A 19163-nucleotide genomic window follows, 5' to 3' on the forward strand; every position below is an offset into this window, starting at 1 on the left:
GGCGTCCACTGCGGGCTCTGAGACTCGGGGAAGAGGAACAGGAGATGCCAAAGCTTAATGTTCGAAGAGCCCAGATCTTTCGAGAAGGAAAGTTTTGGTTTTGTGTTTTGGCTTTGCTCCAAAAAAACCCTGGAGGACCAAGGTTAGACCATAGAAAAGAAAGAATGTGTTCAAAGTCAGTGCTGCCTCCTGGAAGAAGCTGGTCCAGGAGGGCTGGAGGAGGGGAGGGTGGGAAGCAGGAGCCACAGCCACTCTGAGCCCCTCAGCCCAGGTCTAGATGGTGCACATGCATGATGGAGGCATATGGCCGGAGCTTCATGGAGTCCAGAGAGGACAGAAGAGAGTCAGGCCCTGTAAGCCCGGTCCTGCCAGGATTGCCCACCACAGGGGGTGAGCTCGTATGCTTAAACCTGGGGCCGAGGCCACTTGGGCTTTCTCCTCCATCATCCCTGGCTGGGGAGGGGGGTGAAGGGGGGGACCTCTTGTTCTCATTACAGGTGGTGGAACTCTTGCCATCACATCCACGCTCTAAGCAGCAGAGGGAGAAAAGGGGAAGGAGAGCAAAGGCCATCCCACAGATGTGTCTTCAGGATATTTAGCAATCCCTGCCCAACAACACTTCTACTTTTACCCTTTCCACGAGGACAGACACCCACCGACTGTCAGAGAGGCTGAGCCCTAGTGGGGTCTTATTTCAGGAGGCCACGAGCCAGCAGGAGATGCTCGGAGCCTGCCCTGTAAGACTCCAGCTTCTGCTGCACAGCAAAGGGCGTCAGAGAGCCCAAGACTGTGCCTGCCAACGTCTTTGCTGTAGCAACTTCTCTTCCCCTTGTCCGTCCTGAGTTCTCAGGCTTAGGAGGCAGGGATTCTCTCTGGCCTAGGACTCTTCTTCGGATGAGGTCATTTTACTAATAAGAGCTGATCTAGCCCACCAGAGCTGGGCCTCCTCAAATGGTCAGCCACTCCTCGTCTTTGGCTGTTGACATAGAAATTTAAAATGAATTAAAATCAAATATATTTTGGCGCTCAACATCACGAATCATCAGGAAAATGCAAACCCAAACCACAATGAGATGTCACCTCTCAGACATGAGAATGGCTGTCGTCAATATGACGGGAGATAACCAGTTAACGAGGAGGTGGAGAAAAGGAAATCCTTGTGCACTCTGGGTGGGAATGCAGATTGGCACCGCCGATATGGAAAGCAAGGGGGAGGCTCCTTGAACAATTAAACACAGGATTACCACATGACCCGGCGATCCTTCTTCTGGGTATTTACCTAAAGGCAGGGAAATCATTAACTCCAAAAGGTATCTGTACCCCCATATTCACCGCAGCCTTATTTACAAGAACCGAGACATGGAAGCAACCTAAGTGTCCGTCAAGAGATGAATGGGTAAAGAAAATATGGCAAATGAGTGAAAGGAGTCAGGGAAAGACAAATACCATGTGATCTCACTTACACGTGGAATCTGAAAAACAAAACAAACACACAAAAAACCCAAACGCATAGATACAGAGAACGGATTGGTGATTGCTGGGGTAGGGGGTGCGGGGGGTGAAATGGGGGAAGGTGGTTGAAAGAGATAAACTTCCAGTTATAAAACAAGTCCTGGGGATGTAATTCACAGCATGGAGGCTACAGTTAATAATATTACGTTGCATATTTGAAAGTTGTTATGACAGTCAGTCTTAAAACTTTTCATCACAAGGGTCGCCTGGGTGGCTCAGTGGGTTAAACCCTCTGCCTTTGGCTCAGGTCATGATCCCAAGGTCCTGGGATCGAGCCCCACATCAGGATCTCCGCTCAGCAGGGAGCCTGCTTCCCTTCTTCTCTCTCTCTCTGCCTACTTGTGATCTCTGTCAAATAAATAAATAAAATCCTTAAAAAAACTTTTCATCATGAGAAAACAGTATTTTAAGTATGTGTGGTGATGGATATTAATTAGATGCACTGTGGTGGTCATTTCACAGTATAGACAAATATTGAATTATTATGTTGTACACCTGAAACTAATATAATGTTATATATAATTATATCTCAGTAAAAAGTTAACAAGAAATTTAAATAAAAAGTCAGCTCCTCTACCACACTAATATTTCAACATTTTATGTATTCAATAGCCACATGGGGCTGGTGGTTACCATATTGGGCAGCACAGACATAGAACATTCCATCACTGAAGAAGGTTCTGTTGGCAACACTGCCCCAGAAGGATGAGGTTCAGAGTCCTCACGTTTCCACTTGGGGAACTATAGTGGTGGCCCCCATTCACCCACCCCCCTTGCTTCTTCCTTATCACAATCCCCGCTTCTGGTGACCAGAGTCACACTCTGGCCCCATCACACCAACAATGGGATGGTGCGGGGGCCCAAAGGGAGGAAAGACCAACAGAGATAAGGAGGAAGACGGCTGAGGAGGATGGGGGTGCCGTTGGCCTCTGTGTTGGTTGATGGGGCAAGTGGAAACAAATCCTTTATCTGCTCTCAACTTCCTCATCTACCCACCCACTCATCCGCCCACCAGAACATCCACCCACCAGCCCCTCCATCTATGCACCCGTCCGTCCACCCATGTAACCATCCATTAACCCATCCACCCACCACTCAACTGCCCATCCACCCACACATCCAACCACCTATCTACCCACCATCCGTCTAACCACCCACCCACCAGCCACGCACCATTCTTTTAACCCATTCACCCATCACTCATCCAGCCATCCAGCCATCCATCCTTGTGTACTGCTATCCATCGGGTCCGTACTCCTGCCTTCCAAGCATTGTGGGCACACAAACAGGCCAGTCTCCCACCTCAATATGAAAACCACTAGCAAAATAGTAATAATAACAACGACACGGCACAGCAGCTGTCAGTGGTGGGACAAGTGCTCTGACAGATGTGGAATGAAGGCCACATGGAGACGCCGCAAGTGGTAACAACTGACGAGCACCGAGGAGATCGCCCAGGCCCCTCCTCCCCTAGGAGAGGGTGCTCCCCCAGGGTGGGCTGACGCTGTCGATCCACATACTGGGACTGGGCCCAACACCCTAAGGGAAGCTTGTGGGAGGCTGAGTGACCTCCCAGGACCTGTTTTGGCCAGGCCACTGGGCCAAGGCGGGGCCCCGGCTAGCCCCCCACCTGCCTGCCCTGTGGCTTCCACTCGCAGGCTGCCAAGTCTCCACCCCCATAAGGGGAACAAACCCAGGAACCCCCAAGGAGTGACCTCACCTGCAGAGGAGCCTGGGCAAGGCTGCCTTTTTGGCTTCAGCTTCCCTGCAGAGGGTTTAGAAAAGGTGGGCCTGGCCACAGTCCCAGCTCTCCCACTCTTGAGCTGTGGGGGTTGCTCAGAGCTCAAGAGGCTCTGACCACAAAATGCATCCCACCGGCCTCGCAGAACAGTGTGAAGACCGCACACAATGTGGACAATGGCCTCCCTGGGGACTGGCATACAGCTGGTGCCTAGCAAGTGCTACGCATGGTTACCATTCGAGAAGGGCCCCCTCTCCACTCTCACATAATCTACTGCTCTCAACTAGTGACTCGAGGCCCACAGGATTCCTCCTATAACTTCACAAGCCTGAACAAAACCATCCTGCTCACCGTCTCTGGCCTGTACCCAACAGGAAAGGGCAACACGTCATAAATCAAAACACCTTTGACCTGCCTGGGAGATCCGCTCCCCCATACACTTCACCTGAGTCTTTGGAGAATTTTCATCACTCACTTCAACATGCCAAACAACCAGGAGGTCTGAGGCCTCCAGCCACGTTTTACAAGCCTGTGAACAGCCACGGAGCCTCGACTGACTCGCGGGGGCGGGAGATGGGGCCTGTACCCCCCTGAGGGCCAGTTGATTGGCCGCATTTCACTGCTGGGCAATTCCTTGTAAATGCCGTTTGAGAGCCGAGTGGGTCACAGGGCTGGCCAAACCCTGTTTTCCCCACAGGAACACCTGCTACAGGCAACATCTGCCCAAGCAATCCAGCCAGATGAGTCGAGAGAGATTTCTGGAGCACCAGGGACTGGGCTAGGTATAAGGGACAGACAAATCCTATTCAAACAAGATGAGTTTATGGAGTGTCTACTTTTGCAGGGACTCTGCCATGAGTGAGTGAGTAAGACAGAGCCGGTCTCCCCCTCATGGGCCTGGTATTCAATCTGAGGAGCAGATAAGGAGACAGTCAAATAAATAAGACAACTACAGAGCAGTAAATGTTCAAGTATTGCAAAGAAAATAAACAGACCGAGACGGCAGTAACACTAGGCGATCAGACTCTTCTCTGACAGCATGCCCTTTCAACCAAGATAGGGAGAATGGGGAGGGAGCCGGTGGTGGAAAGAATGCAAGGGAAAACATGACAGATAGCAACTAGCATGTGCAAATGCCCTGGGGCGGGGAAAAAGTTGCCGTGCCCAATGCCCTGAAAGACTAAGGCAGCTAGAGCAGGAAAAGAGAAGTAGGAACAGATAGCTGAGGCCACATAAGCCATAAGGAGTGTGGATTTTATTCTTAGCTGTTATTCTTAGCTTAGCTGTTGGAAGCTCTTGGAAGCACAGGGCTCCCACGTAAGCTTGAGGAATGGCACTCTTCTGTTGCTGTGCGGAGAATGGACTGGAAGAGACACAAGAGGAGCAGAGAAACCTATTCGTGAGAGCTGAGGCCTAGCTAGATGATAGAGATGATAGCAGGACAGAGGGAAGGGGAGACAATTGGGCTATTTTTGAACACAGAGCCCAAGGCAACTTGCAGCTGGGGTGGATCTGAGGTTGGAAGGAAAGAAGGAGCCTGTGTGGCAGTTCCTGCTTGCTGCCTCTCCAGGACCCATCCCACCCTACCTTTCCTGCTAACAGAGTCCTGGTGTAGAAGGAAGTATAAGGGTGTCCTTCTAAAATACTCGTCTTCTCTGTTAGAGGTGGCCATGGACGCAGGTCTGGCCATTGAAATGTGGCTTTCTGGGGAGAAGAACCCTTTCTAGATAACAACTTGAAGCTTTGCTAGAAGAAAGACTACCTTCATTCCTTTGCCTCTCCCTCCCTTCTCTTCTTGCAGTACAGAAAGGAGAGGTGATGCTGGTGAGGCGGCAGCCATCTTGGGATGATGAGGTGTGAAGGGAGGTCATCAACCAGTGTGAGGAAGCCAGAGAGATGCAGGAGGTTAGGAGAGAGGGGAGAGGCAGGAAATGGTGGTGAGTGGGAGAGCAAGCTTGCCAAGAGCATCAGATACGACCCCATTCTCAAGGAACCAAGGCAGGAAGTGCTAGGAGAGGAGCACGCAGCACTCTGGGAACATAAAAGGGAGATGGACAAGGAGGCGAAGGGAGAGTGTAGTCCAGGGGAGTAAACAAGCTTGCTAAGCATTTTCTAATACCATCTATTATCTAAGACAGGAACAACACTTTGGTGATATTCACGGGGCAGCGAGCTACACACTGGGAATTCTCCCAATCTATTTAAGTGGAATCAAAAAGCCAAACAAAAATCTAAATCAACATTAAATTTTTTATGGCATTCATAAATATTTCATTCTTGCTTTGGCCAGGCAGGCTGACTTTTCCTGTAGAACAGGGAGGTCAGCAAGACGTGTAAATTCCCCAAAGGCCCTTTTGGGAATTCAGAGGTGACTCTGGAAGGAGAAACTGATTACTACACAGGGGCGTGTGCCCTGGGCTTGCAGGCTGGCTAGTCCCCAGTAGCCAACTGATGAAATGATGAGACTGAGAGCGGAACGTCAGGCAGCTAAACCACAGGTCCCTCTGGTGGGCAGGGAAGTGTCAGGAAAGCATTATCCTTCCCCCAGCACCTTAGAGAATTCCAGAAGCCACCAGCCTTGTGCAGTAGAGTCTTACGGTGCTGAATGTCTTTGCCTCTTCCAACAGCCTCATGTGGCAGCAGGCATAGAGCGTCGCTGTTTTGTGGGGCACCCAGGACAGCTCAGGGACCCTCCGCAGACATAAGAGAAGGAAGAGGACTGGGGCTGGGAGCCCACGCTTCCTAGATGTCCACCACAGCCAGGGGGCTCCAATGCTGCTCAGGGTCACGGATGTGATCTCATTTAATCCTTCCAGCCTCCCCGTGACAGGGGAATTATACCCATTTTACAGATAGAGCAGCAGGTTAAGAGAAACAGAGTCATTAGACGACATTGCCTGGCTGGTGAGCCCCGGTGCTCTCATGCAGCCCGGGCTCAGGTCTGGAAGCCACCACCGTGCCCTACATCCAGCTGCGGGCCACTATGCATTTCTTTGGAGGAGAGCATGTGTGTGCATTCGTCGTCTTCCAAAACCGAAGGTGAGTAAACTCACAGGCTGGCAAGATGGCCAGTCTCGGCGCGGTTCCCGGTTCCACTGCTCACCGGCTGAGTGACCCGGGGCAAGTTTCTTAACCTCTGTGTGCTTCAGTTCCCTGATCTGGAGGATGGGGGTCAGGAGGGTTGCATCAGGCACGCAGCTAGACCCTGTAAGGTGCTCAGAGCTGTGGCCAGCAGGTGGGCTGACTATCTGCTTTTGCTCTTTTATGATTTCTGGTGTTCTGGAGAAAGCCAGGGTGGGTGGAGGAGACCCGGAAACCATGGGGCTGGGGCAGTAAAGGGGGAAGGCGGCCAGAACCCAGCCGACCCTAGAAGCCCCACAAGCCCACTGGGGCCCCGACGCCCCAGGCATTGCACACCCTCCCCCCACATGCGCAGGAAGTGGTTTGGTTTTGTATGATATTTGTTCTAAGTGTGCAGACCTCTCAGGATCCTGTACCCACTGAGCTTCCCACCCTGCTCCCCGAGGGGAAGTGAACTGTGGCCGTAGCTTTGTCCTGAGCAGACCCCTGCTGAGGCTTGGGCCAGAATTTGAGGGGTGGCCAGAAGAGGGGGCTTGGGGTCACACCAGGCACCTGCAGAAAGATCGGCCATCTCAGATGGAGGACACGTGTGGGTCCCTGACCCGGCCAGTGTCAGGCCACCTGCCCTTCATCCCTGCACTGTGGGGCCCCGTCGGTCCTAAGAAAGCCCAGTCACCAAAGGCAAATGTTCTGGCTGACTAGCCTGCCCTGCTTGCCTGCCTGAACCTCCCCCTTCCAGGTCCCCAGCCTGGAGCCCCACACAGCAGGCACTTACACTGGCCAGGAACAGTCCTCAAAGAATCTTATCAGTCCAGATAGCCCCAGAGCCTTCCTGTCCCCACAGCCAGGCCACTCAAAAATAGCACCACTGATTAGAACCTTCCCAAAGCACTAAGGCCAGCGCCCTCCGGGGTGCCGGAGAGATAGGCTGGTGAGCTTTTCCTGCCTCGCTCGAGCTTTACAAAAATTGTAAGAAACTCATTTGCAGTTTTGCAAATTAGCACAGCATCTTTGAAAAGAAATTTGCCACCATCTGTCAAAGGCCATAAAGAGTCCATCCCATTTTACCCAGCAATCTCATTTGCTGAGAATGTAGCTCAAGGGAATAATTAAAAGGAAGGAGGAAAAAAAAAGGCATAGTTTAAGCTACCCACTGCAGGGTTTGACTGAACTTCTAAGGTGACTCTGGAAATGGCCTTGTGTCTGTCCAGCACCGGGAGGATGGCTGTGTTTGTGCACGGCAGTCAACTCCATGGAGCCCTGTGTGGCTGTTACAGATGACATCTGTTTCACAAGGATGAACAGAGGAAAACAAATCGGCTGGTGGAGTAACTGACATGAAACGCACCCACCGCCAGCGACTTGGAAGGAGGTTGCAAAGTGCTGGGATGTCGGGATTGCAGGGGACCCTCCCTCCCTCTTCTGTTCTTTCCTTCTTTGCTTCCACTCCCTCTTCTTGCCTTTAAAGGAGGCCATTGGGGTTTTCTGTCTGTCCTCAAGAGGCAGAGACCAGAGCCTGCCGCCTGGGTGCCTCCTGGTAAAGATAGGGGGACCTCCTTGCTCTACCTCTCAGCCCGTGTACGATCCACAGAGCAAAAGGGCATCGTCATCAGCACTGCCCTTGTCATCAAAGCCAGAACCATGCTAAGCCACATTTGACCCCAATAAATCTGTATTTTCAGAGACTCCAGCCCCAGAGACCACCCCTGGAAGGCACCACGTAGCAGTCACAGAGATGGATCCTGGATTGTATCCCAAGGAATACAGGCCAGTCCGACTATGGGGAAACCTGTTAGAAAATTCACTCTAAGCCCAAAGGAAGGGATGATTATGGTGTGTGAAGATGGGGAGACCCGCCTGGGGTGGTCAACAGAGGAGACAGCATCAACATGTCCCTGGCAGGTTTGGGGACATGCAGGTACTTCCCAGGCTCGCTATGGCCTTGGGTGACCAGTTTGAGCTGGCAACGCCTCAGGGGGAACAGGCTAGGTCAGAACCTGGGCACCAATTCTTGGCCCGCAACTCATTACCCAAACATCTGAAAGGCTGTCTGCACCCAGGCAGTGCGAGGACTGAGACTTCGGCCTGGGAAGCTTTCTCAAGCAGGAAACAAAAAAGCACCAGCCTTAAGGGAAATACTTATTTGACCACACAGCAACAGAACGTCCGTTCTCAAAAGGCACCATGAAGAGGGTAAACACAAGCCCCAAACCGACAGGATCCTTAGCGATTCGAACTGACAGAGAGTTTGTAGGCAAAGTATAGAAAGAACTTCTCCGATCCATGGCAGGAGTCCAGTGGAAAAATGAAAAGACAGGAGTCCAGTGGAAAAATGAGCAAAAGCCACAAAGAGGCATTTGCAAATGTAGGAGCTCACATCGGAAAGAAAGGGAATATTGTTTAACCTCAAATGGCAAAGAAAGCCAATTTCCAGACGGGAATCTGTTAAATGGGAGAGTGTTTCAGCACCCTGGTCCCAGAGGAAGGTCTGGCAGCGTCTAACAAGGGGCTACCCACCTGCCCTGTGATGGGGTAAGTGGTCCAAAGCTCAGAACACTGGCAATGACGGAGATCATCCCCAAATGTAGTGTACATCATTTTTGAAATGTGGCACATTCACCCAATGGCACCCAACATTCATTACATGGCTAACCCTCAAAAACATTTTAGGCAGAAATGGGGGAAGAGTAGCAGAATTTTAAAAGGGTATGTTTAATCTGATCTTATTTCTAGAAAACACAAAACGAGAGAAACCCTCCAATGCATTCATTTGAGATGCCCACATACGAGGGTGCTAACCGCCTCGGTGTTCGTTTTACGACTATTGAAGATGTCCCTAAAATGATGTTTGCACAACATGACTCATGCTACTGTTGGCAAGAGCGAACGATTGAAACAACTCGTGTCCATGCATCGGGACTGGCTCAGTAGATCGAGGTTCACCACGTGTCATGGTGGCAAAGCTAGAAAGCAACCACCCAAAATGGGATCTCTGCATGAAAGATCTCCGGGATATTGCAAAGGAGGAGAAATAAAACCAGGGAGTAGAAAAGGCAGTGTGCCATGCCTTCCTTTTTTGTTTTTTTATTTTTTTGTAGAAAACAAGGAAAATAAGAAAACATATTTTCGTTTGCTTGCCTTTGCCTGCTCTTGCTCCCGGAAATCAAACGACCTTCCATCCCCATTCTAGTTCATCCTGTTGTCCTGGCGTCCCATGGTGACATCTTTCCCAGGCGGTAAGGTCCCGGTTTGAACTGTACATCCCACGGGTCACCCTGATCCAAATCCAGAGCCGTTTCTTCTTTGTCCTGGGCACACGGCTGGACTGTATCTCTCAGTCTCAAGTGCGGTCAGGTTTGGCCATGAGAGCGACTTCTAGCCTGTGAAGTAGAAGTGGAACTTGTGTCGTGACCCTTAGGCCCGGCCTGTAAAACTCTGCCGTGGGAGTTCCCTTGCCAGCCGGCTGGGTGTCAATGCCAAGGGCAGCCTCCGAAACCCTGAGCTGAAAATAGCAGAGCCCTCCCCAGCCAGGATCCCTGAGTGATAGCCCACCTTCCTCCCCTTGGCTCTGCTGCCCCTGGACTGCTCTGGTGAGTAGAACTCAGAGTCTTCGTGGTTTAGCCATTAGACATGTGGGGAGTCCCTGTGTTCTAGTAGTCACCCTAATGAAGGCAATTATTTTCTAATTAAAAAAAGAACAAAATAAACATACAAATATATTGCACCTGCTTCTTTCCCTGCATATATCTTCCAGGGAAAATTATTTAAGACGAAGATCCTTAACCACAGGATTCTTGTAAGAATTTTTTAAAAAATGGGGCACCTGCATGGCTCAGTAGGTTAAAGCCTCTGCCTTCAGCTCAGGTCATGATCCCAGGGTCTTGGGATCGAGTCCCACATCGGGCTCTCTGCTCAGCAGGGAGCCTGCTTCCTGCTCTCTCTCTCTCTGCCTCTCTGCCTACTTGTGATCTCTGTCAAATAAATAAAAATAAATTAAAAATTTTTTTAAAAAAGAAGTTTATAGAAAATAATGCCATTCAGGGGCGCCAGGTGGCTCGGTTGGTTGAGTGTCTGCCTTCAGCTCAGGTCGTGATCCCAGGATCCTGGCATCAAACCCTGCCTGCTCAGCGGGGAGTCTGTTTCCTCTCCCTCTGCCCCTCCCCTCTCTCCTTGAGCTCTCGCTTTTCATGTGTATGCTCTCTCCTTCTCAAATAAATAAAATCTCTGAAAATAATGCACATAAAGCCCTCCTCCATGACAGGACCAGAACAGGCCTCTAACATCTGTAGCATCTGGGGCGCTTGGCTGGCTCAGTTGGTTGAGCGACATCCAATTCCCGATTTTGGCTCAGGTCATGATCTCAGGGTTGTGGGATCGAGCCCCACATCAGGCTCTTCGCTCAGCAGACAGTCTGCTTCTCCCTCTCTTTCTGCTCCCCCCTACCCAATTTTATGTTCTCTCATTCTCTCCCAAATAAATAAAATCTTTAAAAGTAAAATAAAATAAAATTTGTAACATCTATTTCTCTAATTGTTAAATCAAGGGGGATAGCTGGACGGTCCCATCACCAGAACTGGTCCTTCCAGAAATGGTCCCGTTCTGGATGAACGGGTCCCACCTCCCAGAAGCATCTCCAGCAGGCACCAGTGCAGGGCTCAGTGGGAGGCCCTGCCAACCTCTCTTTGGGGCAGGGGCTAGTGGGGCAGTGTGGGCCTTCCCGGTCTTCTGATAAGCCCCCTGACCCTCCAGTCCATCCTCGGGGCTTATCAACTGCCACCTTGCTCACCGGGATAAGACCCAGGCCCTGGGCAGGGGGAGGATGAGATCCAGACAAGTAACTCCCCATTCTCTCCCTTCCTATTTGCTTTTAGATGCTTGGAGTGTCCTTCTCTCTCCCCTCCAATTATTGAAGTAATAAGTGCTCTTTGCAGGGAATTGGGAAAGTATATTAAGGCTCAAAGAAAAACATGGAGATGTCCAGAATCCCACCATTCCACCAGAAATAACCTCGAGGTTTCCCACTGAGATGCAGCACTGAGGGGCAGGGCCTGGCTCGTGTGTGTGTGTGTGTGTGTGTGTGCGTGTGTGTGTGTGTGTAACCATGCACAACAAAAACTGCCCATTTGTAGGTGCAGAGTTGAGTGGAATTAAATACATTCACATCCTTGTGCAACCATCACCGCCGTCCATCTCCGAAACATCTGTCATCTTCCCAAACTGAGACTCTGCCCCGTTACAATCCCTCCCTGCTCCTTCCTCCCCGCAGCACAGGCTCTGGCAACCACTGCTCCACTTTCTGTCTCTATGAATTTGCCCACCCCAGGAACCTCACGTAAGTGGGATCGCGCGGGATTTGTGCTTTCGTGACTGGCTTCTTTCGCTCGGCCTCACGTCCTCAAGGTTCATCCCTGTTGTGGCAGGTGTCACAATCTCCTTCTTTGTCTGAGACAGAATCCTAGTCGCCTGGGGCGCCTGGGTGGCTCAGTGGGTTAAAGCCTCTGCCTTCGGCTCAGGTCATGATCCCAGCGTCCTGGGATCGAGCCCCGCATCGGGCTCTCTGCTCCGCGGGGAGCCTGCTTCCTCCTCTCTCTCTCTGCCTACTTGTAATTTCTGTCTTTCAAATAAATGAATAAAATCTTTAAAAAAAAAAAAAAAGAATCCTAGTCGCCTGTATGGATAGACCGTATTTAGTTCATCCGTTCATCGAAACACTGAGTGTCTTCTGCGGACTTTTCTCCCCTCTGTGCTTACGGGTGTCCTGAGGGCCATGTCCCTCTCCCCGCTCAGGACAGAGTCTCCAAGGAGGTGTGAGAGCAAGAAACAGAAAGATGTGGGGACACGCTTGCAGGGTCAGGTGAGATGTCGTCTCCCGGACACTGGGAGAAGGGAGAGGGGAAAGTCAGCGGGGGTCCTCCAGGGACAGGGACTCTCCTGTGACGTGGACCCAGAGGTGACCTGCTGGAGGAGTGGCGGGGGGGGCAGTGAACGAAAGGTCCTGCTCCGACAAGGGGATGGGAACTGAAGCAGGGAGTGTCTCAGGAACCTTCCGAAGAAAGACGGGGTGGACACGTGACCTCTCTTCCACACTTGGACACATGAGTAGCCAAACCCGACCAGCCACAGGTGGGTGGGCTACTTGAGAAAGATGGTTAGAGTGGGGAATCATAAGACCAATCTTTACAATTTAAAGCTTCTAACTGAAAACACACTCCGTAAGCGCACCTTGCTCTAGCTCCCAGTCCTTCCATTTGACAACGAGCCCCGGGGTAGAATTCCACGTTTGCTTTTGGTGTTTTGCATACATCATAACAGTAATGTTTCTACGACTTTCAGCTCTTGTTTCCTCCAAAGTGGAGCCAGAACTTGCAAGGCCGGGTGAAGCAAGCTACTTGTGGGCAAGAGCCCCGTGACTGGGTTTTTCTGGTCTCTCCCAGCTGTCTTGCCCACATCTCGTTGGACAAGCAATTTTTACAAGGTGACTCACCTTTATCAACTGTTTCAACCTACATATCATTAAAAAAAATCCATTCTTCTTACCCTCATATCTATTAATTGACATCATATTTAATTAGATTGCTTCCTTACTATGACACGTGCACCTGGCAGGAACAACACTGGGAATAAACCCACAGGCTCTCGAGGTGGCTCAGTGTGCTTTCCAGAGCGGAGGGTGAGCCCTGGCTCTGGGGGTGAGTGGGGGGTGGGTGTCAGTCCAGCCCTCTGAGCACCCACTATTTGTGAACTAATACTTACAAAGTGTTTATTAAACCAGTCCCTGGGGCGCATGAGTGGCTCAGTTGGTTAAACATCTGCCTTCGGCTCAGGTCATGATCCCAGGGTTCTGGAATCAAGCCCCGCATCTGGCTCCCTGTTCAGTGAGGAATCTTCTTCTCCCTCTATCCCGCCTGCCTGTGCGCGCTCTCTCTCTCTCTCTCTCGTAATCTCTCTGTCTCCAATAAATAAAGTCTTTAAAAAAACCTCACAAATGGACTAGCTCTGATGCACACAAAGCCCACTGTAAATGTTATCAGTTATTGCTAATTTCGACCCTCTTAGAGCACTTCTCCCAGGCCGGACTCTCGATGCCCTGGGCACATCAGAGCAGCAGAAGCAGGACTCCAAGAGCACAACCGGGGAGATGGGACAGGAACAACCCCGAGTTAATGGCCCAAGTACGCTGCCAGTGGTCACAACAGCACTAGCGACAACAGTGAAAGACGCCACGTGATGCACGGGCCTATGAATGTGCAGCATCTCGGAACGTGCTCCGTAGTACCTGGTGCTAGAGACATTTTTTGTGCTTCAAATCAAAAGTTTCACACTTAAACATAAGAATTGTCTTTGAGCAAGTCATACCGGAACCCGTTCACAGGGTATAAGCCCCAAACTACATAGGTGTGGGGACTTGTTCCCCCTGAGCCCCCACGGCCCAGAGGAAATGCTGTCTAGGGGTGGGTTGTTCAGGGTGCTGGACTCACCCTTAAATAGGACTCCAATATCCGTCTCCTTCCCCTCTCTCAGGGTGGCCAGGACATTCCCCAAAACCTCCCACCCAAAGCACCACCCTCCATCCCGTTCCAACCACCCTCCAAGGGACTGAACCATAAAGACCAGTGGTTCCCCATGGGAGCGGCCCAACCCTTTCTGACACCCGGGGGTGGCTTCCCCTTCCTGGGCTGGAGGTGGGAAACCCTCTGGAGAGAGCACAGCTGCAAAAAGAAAAAGCCACACACTTGAAAACCACAATAAGGAGACACCAGCTCATGTTTTCTGCAATTACTCACCTTTTCACACCCGCCCTCCGTAAGTCCCTGGGGAAGACACGTTCCTTGGCTGGGGCTGGACCCTGCCCAAGGCTGCCCCAAGGTGTGGGTGGGGAATGTGGAGATGCTGGATGTCTCCCTCCCAAGTTCACACCAGCCACCACAAGGGTTGTTTTTCTTGTAAAGGCTCACCCTCTGACACAAGGCACAGATGGCAAGTGTATGATACAGAAGGTCTCTCAGGGATAGGGCAGGCAGAGAGTTGAAAATCGAACACTTACAAAGCCATCTCCTTACCCCTTGACTGCTGGAGATCCTAGAAGAAGCAGCCCTTGACCCAGACACGAAGGAGAAGAATGCAGATCTGAGCTGGGTGGGGACGTGGGTGGGTAGTCACACATGGGACAGACGGAAGAACTGGGGAGGGGGCTCTGTATTCCTCAGAACTTGTTGTTGCCAGTGACAAAAATTGCATTCACACTAGCTTAGGCAAAAAGGGAATCTATTGGCTTATGGATTTGAAATATCAAGAGGGTGCGAGTTTCAGGTATGGCTGGATCCAGGAACTTGAATAATACCATTCTCTCTCTTATTCACATTCTCTCTTCACTTTCCTCATCTTGACTCATTTTACATTGTGTGTTGACTTTTTCTTTCTTCCTACAGAGAAGCCACAAGGGGCGCAGGCTTATACCATCCCGGCTTGGCAAGCCAAGGAGAAAAAGACACTTCTCTATGAGTTCATTTGCTCACCAATGGTCTCTTACTTTACCCTCCATCAAAATCACCAATAGATACAACTTGGGGGGACCTGGGGTCTCAGTCGCTTGAGTAACCGACTCTTCTTGATTTTGACTCCAGTCATGATCTTGGGGTTATGAGATTGAGCCCCATGTCAGGCCATACTCAGTGGAAGTCTTTTTGGGATTCTCTCTCTCCCTGTCCACTCTGCTTCTGTCCCTACTCTATAAATAAATAAATAAATAAATAAATAAATAAATAAAGTTTTTAAAAATTAGCTATAGATACCACTCAACAACAAAATCTGATTTTAAAAATGGGCAAAAAACTTGAGTAGACATTTCTCCAAAGAAAATACACAAACGGGGGCACCTGTATAATTCGGCTCAGGTCATGATCCCAGGGTCCTGGGCTTGAGCCCCGCATCAGGCTCCTTGCTCAGGGGGGGCCTGCTTCTCCCTCCCCCTCTGCCAATCCCCTTTCTCATGTTATTTCTCTTTCTCTTTCTCAAGTAAATAAATAAAATCATAATAAGAAAAGAAAATATACAAATGAACAGTAAACCCATGAAAAAGTTCTCAAGATCACTCACCATCAGGAAAATGTAAGTCAAATCCACGGCGAAGTATCACCTCATACATTGGGAGGGCTACTGCCAAAAAAAAAAAAAGAAAAAGAAAAAGAAAGAAAGAAACCCCGAAAAACTAACCAGCTAACCAACCAAACAAACGAAACAGAAAATAACAAGTAATGGTGAGGATGTGGGGACATTGGAACCCTCACACACCGTGGGTGGGAATGCAAAATGGCCCCGCCACTGTGGTATGGCAGTTTGTTGGAAACATTAAAACAGAATTACCATACGATCCAATGATTCCACGTCTGATATCTACCCGAAAGAACTGAAGGCGAGGTCTAGAAGAACCGTTTGTACACCCGTGTTTCTAGCAGCATTATTTCCAATAGCCAAAAGCAACCCAAGTATCATCGTCTGATGACTGGATAAACAAAATTTGGTCTCTACAAACAGTGGAAGGCTACTCAGCTTTAAAAAGAAAGATCACTTGGACACAGGCTACAGCACGGGTGAACCGGGAGAACTCGAGGATACGTGAAAGCAGGCGGTCACAGAGGACAAATATTGTATGGTTCTACTTATGTAGGTCCCTGGAGTCATCAAATTCAGAGACGGAAAGAAAAAGTGATGGAAGGAGGAGTGGGGACTGAGGCTTTACTAGAGTTTCCAATGGAGGGAGATGAAAAGTTCCGGGGACCCGAGGTGGCTGGTCACGATGGTGGCACAACAGTGTGGGCGTGCCTGTCTCGGGCCCTAGGACTGCTGTTCCAGAACACCGACGGGCTGACCTAGCTGTCAGACCCTTATTTTCTCAGCTCTGAAGGATGGAAATCCAAGAGCATGCGTCAGAGCGGAGAGGGTTGGGTGAAAGTAGTCACACGCTGTGCGTTGCCTTGGCCTTTCTTTGGTGGGCGCTCACAGAGGGACAGCCACTCTTCTCTTCTCTGAAGGACACTAACCTCATCGCGAGATCCCCACCCTCATGACCTCATGTAAACCTAAGCACCTGCCAAGGGCCCCACCTCCAAATACCGTGGCAACGGAGGTTGGGTCTCCAACATAATGATTTGGGGAGGACATGAGGATTCGGTCCATAATCGTACTTAAGTCCACCGAACTGTACCCTTAAAAAGTGGCTAAAATGGTAAGTTTCACATTATGTGTGTTTTACCACAATATTTTAAAATATACATATACAAGTTTAAGACAAAAGTCACCCAATGGAAGGTTGGGTGAGCCTGGAGGTGGGTATTATGGAGGGCACAGATTGCAGGGAGCACTGGGTGTGGTGCATCAACAATGAACTCTTGAAACACTCAAAAGAAATTTTTAAAAATAAATAAAAATTAAAAAAAAAAAAAGTCACCCAAGAAGCGAGTTAAAGTCCTTGGGTTCCCCCACTGGAGATCTGACTGCTGGGTCTGGGAGGGGAGCTGGGAGGGGCTGAGCTTTCAGGAGCTCCACACGCATCGGAGGCACACAGTCAGGCACTAGGGAACCATCAAAGGTTTTGGAGCAGGGCTGCGCAGGAGGCAAGTGGAAGTCTGTGTGGTTGTGTCCGTACGGCTCAGAGGAGGAAGGGGGAGGAAGAGAGAGAAGCAAGGCACGGGGGGAACAGGGTGTACGATCCCCAGAGAGGTGACGAACAGACCCCCACTCACCCCAGGCCATTTCCACTGCAGCCAGCAGCACCCTCTCCAAGGAAGGGGAACGTCCGCTCATTCCAGCTTGCCCTTCCAGAACCACCCCGACCGCAGTACTTGCAACAGGACCTCTGCAGACACAGAAAGAACAGCTTCTTCCGCTGGAGAAAACCAGCCGGCGTCTCTGGGGCCGGGCCAGGGATGGAATCCAAGTTCTGGAGCAACCAGCAGGGACAAAGGCATTCGTGCTGTCCTGGCCAACACCAGCTGGAAGGGAAACACGAAACTCTCGCTGGGAGCCACAAGGCTGTGCTCCGACCCTCTGGCCGGGGATGACCGCTTATCACTCAAGGGCATGATCCCAGCGGGGTGGAGGGAGGCCGGGCCCTTCCGAGGCTGGCCTCTCGGGAGCCGTTCCCACTGCCCCTGGAGCAGCGACACAGCGGCAGCTCCATGAGGAAGGCAGGCCCGTGTCCCCACTCCGAGGCCGGGTCTCTGCCAGATCAGATGGAGGATGCCGGATTCTCACAGGCCCTCTGCCTGCTCTCCCGAAGCTTTCCTAGGCTCAATGCCAGACCCAGAATAATAAAGGGGTGTGGGAGCCCCGGGCCCCAGGGACTGGCCCCTTCCTCCCGCTCCAAGGTGAGTCCAGCCAGATGACAGCTGGATTCTACCAGAGAAGGTAAAAAGAGACGGGACAGACAGTGGAGGGGGTCCTCCCACACAAGATAAACCCCTCGCTGGTGCAGAAGGCAGATGGGGTTTTCGGTCAGTTCCTGCCTTCTGCTGCCGACAAAGCCATCACCTGGAAGAACATTCTCGGAAGGCTGACATCTGTGGCCTTCGGCCTCGCGCATTTCCCCAGCGTCCCAGCCTCCACAAGGCCCGTCCCAGAGCAACGCATTGTCAACGTCTCCACAAGCCATCCGCAGAGCATCTTGGGTTTCCCTTTGCCCTCCATTAGATGTGCTCTTTGTAAGAAACCTGAACGTATGGTTACGGGCTGAATCATGTCCCCCTCCCCGACTCCGGTGTCCTGATCCCCAGTATGTCAGAATGTGAGCTGATGTGGAAACAGGGTCATTGTAGGTGTCATTAGTTAAGATGAGGTCACACTGCAGTGAGCGGCCGCTGATCCAGAGGACCAGTGTCCTTATAAAACAGGAAGTGTGGACGCAGATATATGCACCGTGGAAAGACCCTGCGAGGACACAGCCGTCTATAATCCAATGAGAGAGGCTCGGAACAGATTCTCCCTGTGGCTTCAGAACGGACCAATGCTGCTGAGATGCCTTGATCTTGGACTTAAAGCTTCCAGTGCTGAGATGATACATTTAGTTGGTTAAGTTGCCCAGTCTATAGTAGGGAGCCCTGATTTTACATCCACAGGGTATAATGTACAAAGGGAAAGCTGGCTCTCTCAGCCACCTCTATTCCAACCCCCTTGAGTGAAGCCCCAGACCCTTACCTCTGGGCTCACTGATGAGAGGCATCTACATGTGATCTATGAGGTGGGACTGAGACGGAGGCCAGCATGGAGCTGCTCCTGCTGCTGGCAGACATGAGGCTGTAGCTGTCGTGGCCTCCAGCAACCCATAGCAGTGTCCCGAGATGCTTCATGCGTGTGGGATGTGCACGTGGCTGTGGTGGCCTGGACATGACTTTGGAATCAAAGCCACAGCGGTGTGCCCTCCCACAAATCCATCTAGGGAGAGCCTCTAGCTCCTCCTGCCTTCCCAGAGCACAGCAGACACCTAATCCCCTCTATTCAATACCTTTCCCAGAAGTGCCTTGAAGGACTTCCGTTTCCCACACTAGATCCCGATTGATAGAAGTAACACGGTCAGTCACATGTCAGACATTTCTGCAGAGAATTTAAGCAACATATATTGGTTTTCTAAAACTAGAAAATTAACACCTGTTCATTGCAAAAATTTGGGTATTCCTGAAGAGCATACGAAGGAAAGGAGTCGCTGATCTCGTTTTCTTTGACGTTTTCCCATTAGAGCTTTTCTCTGGGAATATATACACTCCCCCTCTAAGCTGCACTCATGTGGTGCATATGGTTTTGTAACCTGCTTCCTATTCTTATTAATATATGAACC

General features: G+C 50.8%; 1 long non-coding RNA gene across 1 annotated transcript; it reads right to left on the reverse strand.

Annotated features, from left to right (window-relative positions):
• Positions 1–9252: 9252 nt before the first annotated feature.
• Positions 9253–17230, reverse strand: LOC123944685. The gene is made up of 3 exons (XR_006818831.1): positions 17077–17230; positions 15431–15490; positions 9253–9714 (listed from the first exon to the last, which is right to left on the reverse strand). It is a non-coding gene; the product is annotated as an uncharacterized LOC123944685 (long non-coding RNA).
• Positions 17231–19163: the final 1933 nt, after the last annotated feature.

The sequence above is a fragment of the Meles meles genome, chromosome 6 (assembly GCF_922984935.1).
Source record: "Meles meles chromosome 6, mMelMel3.1 paternal haplotype, whole genome shotgun sequence".
NCBI lineage: Eukaryota > Metazoa > Chordata > Mammalia > Carnivora > Mustelidae > Meles > Meles meles.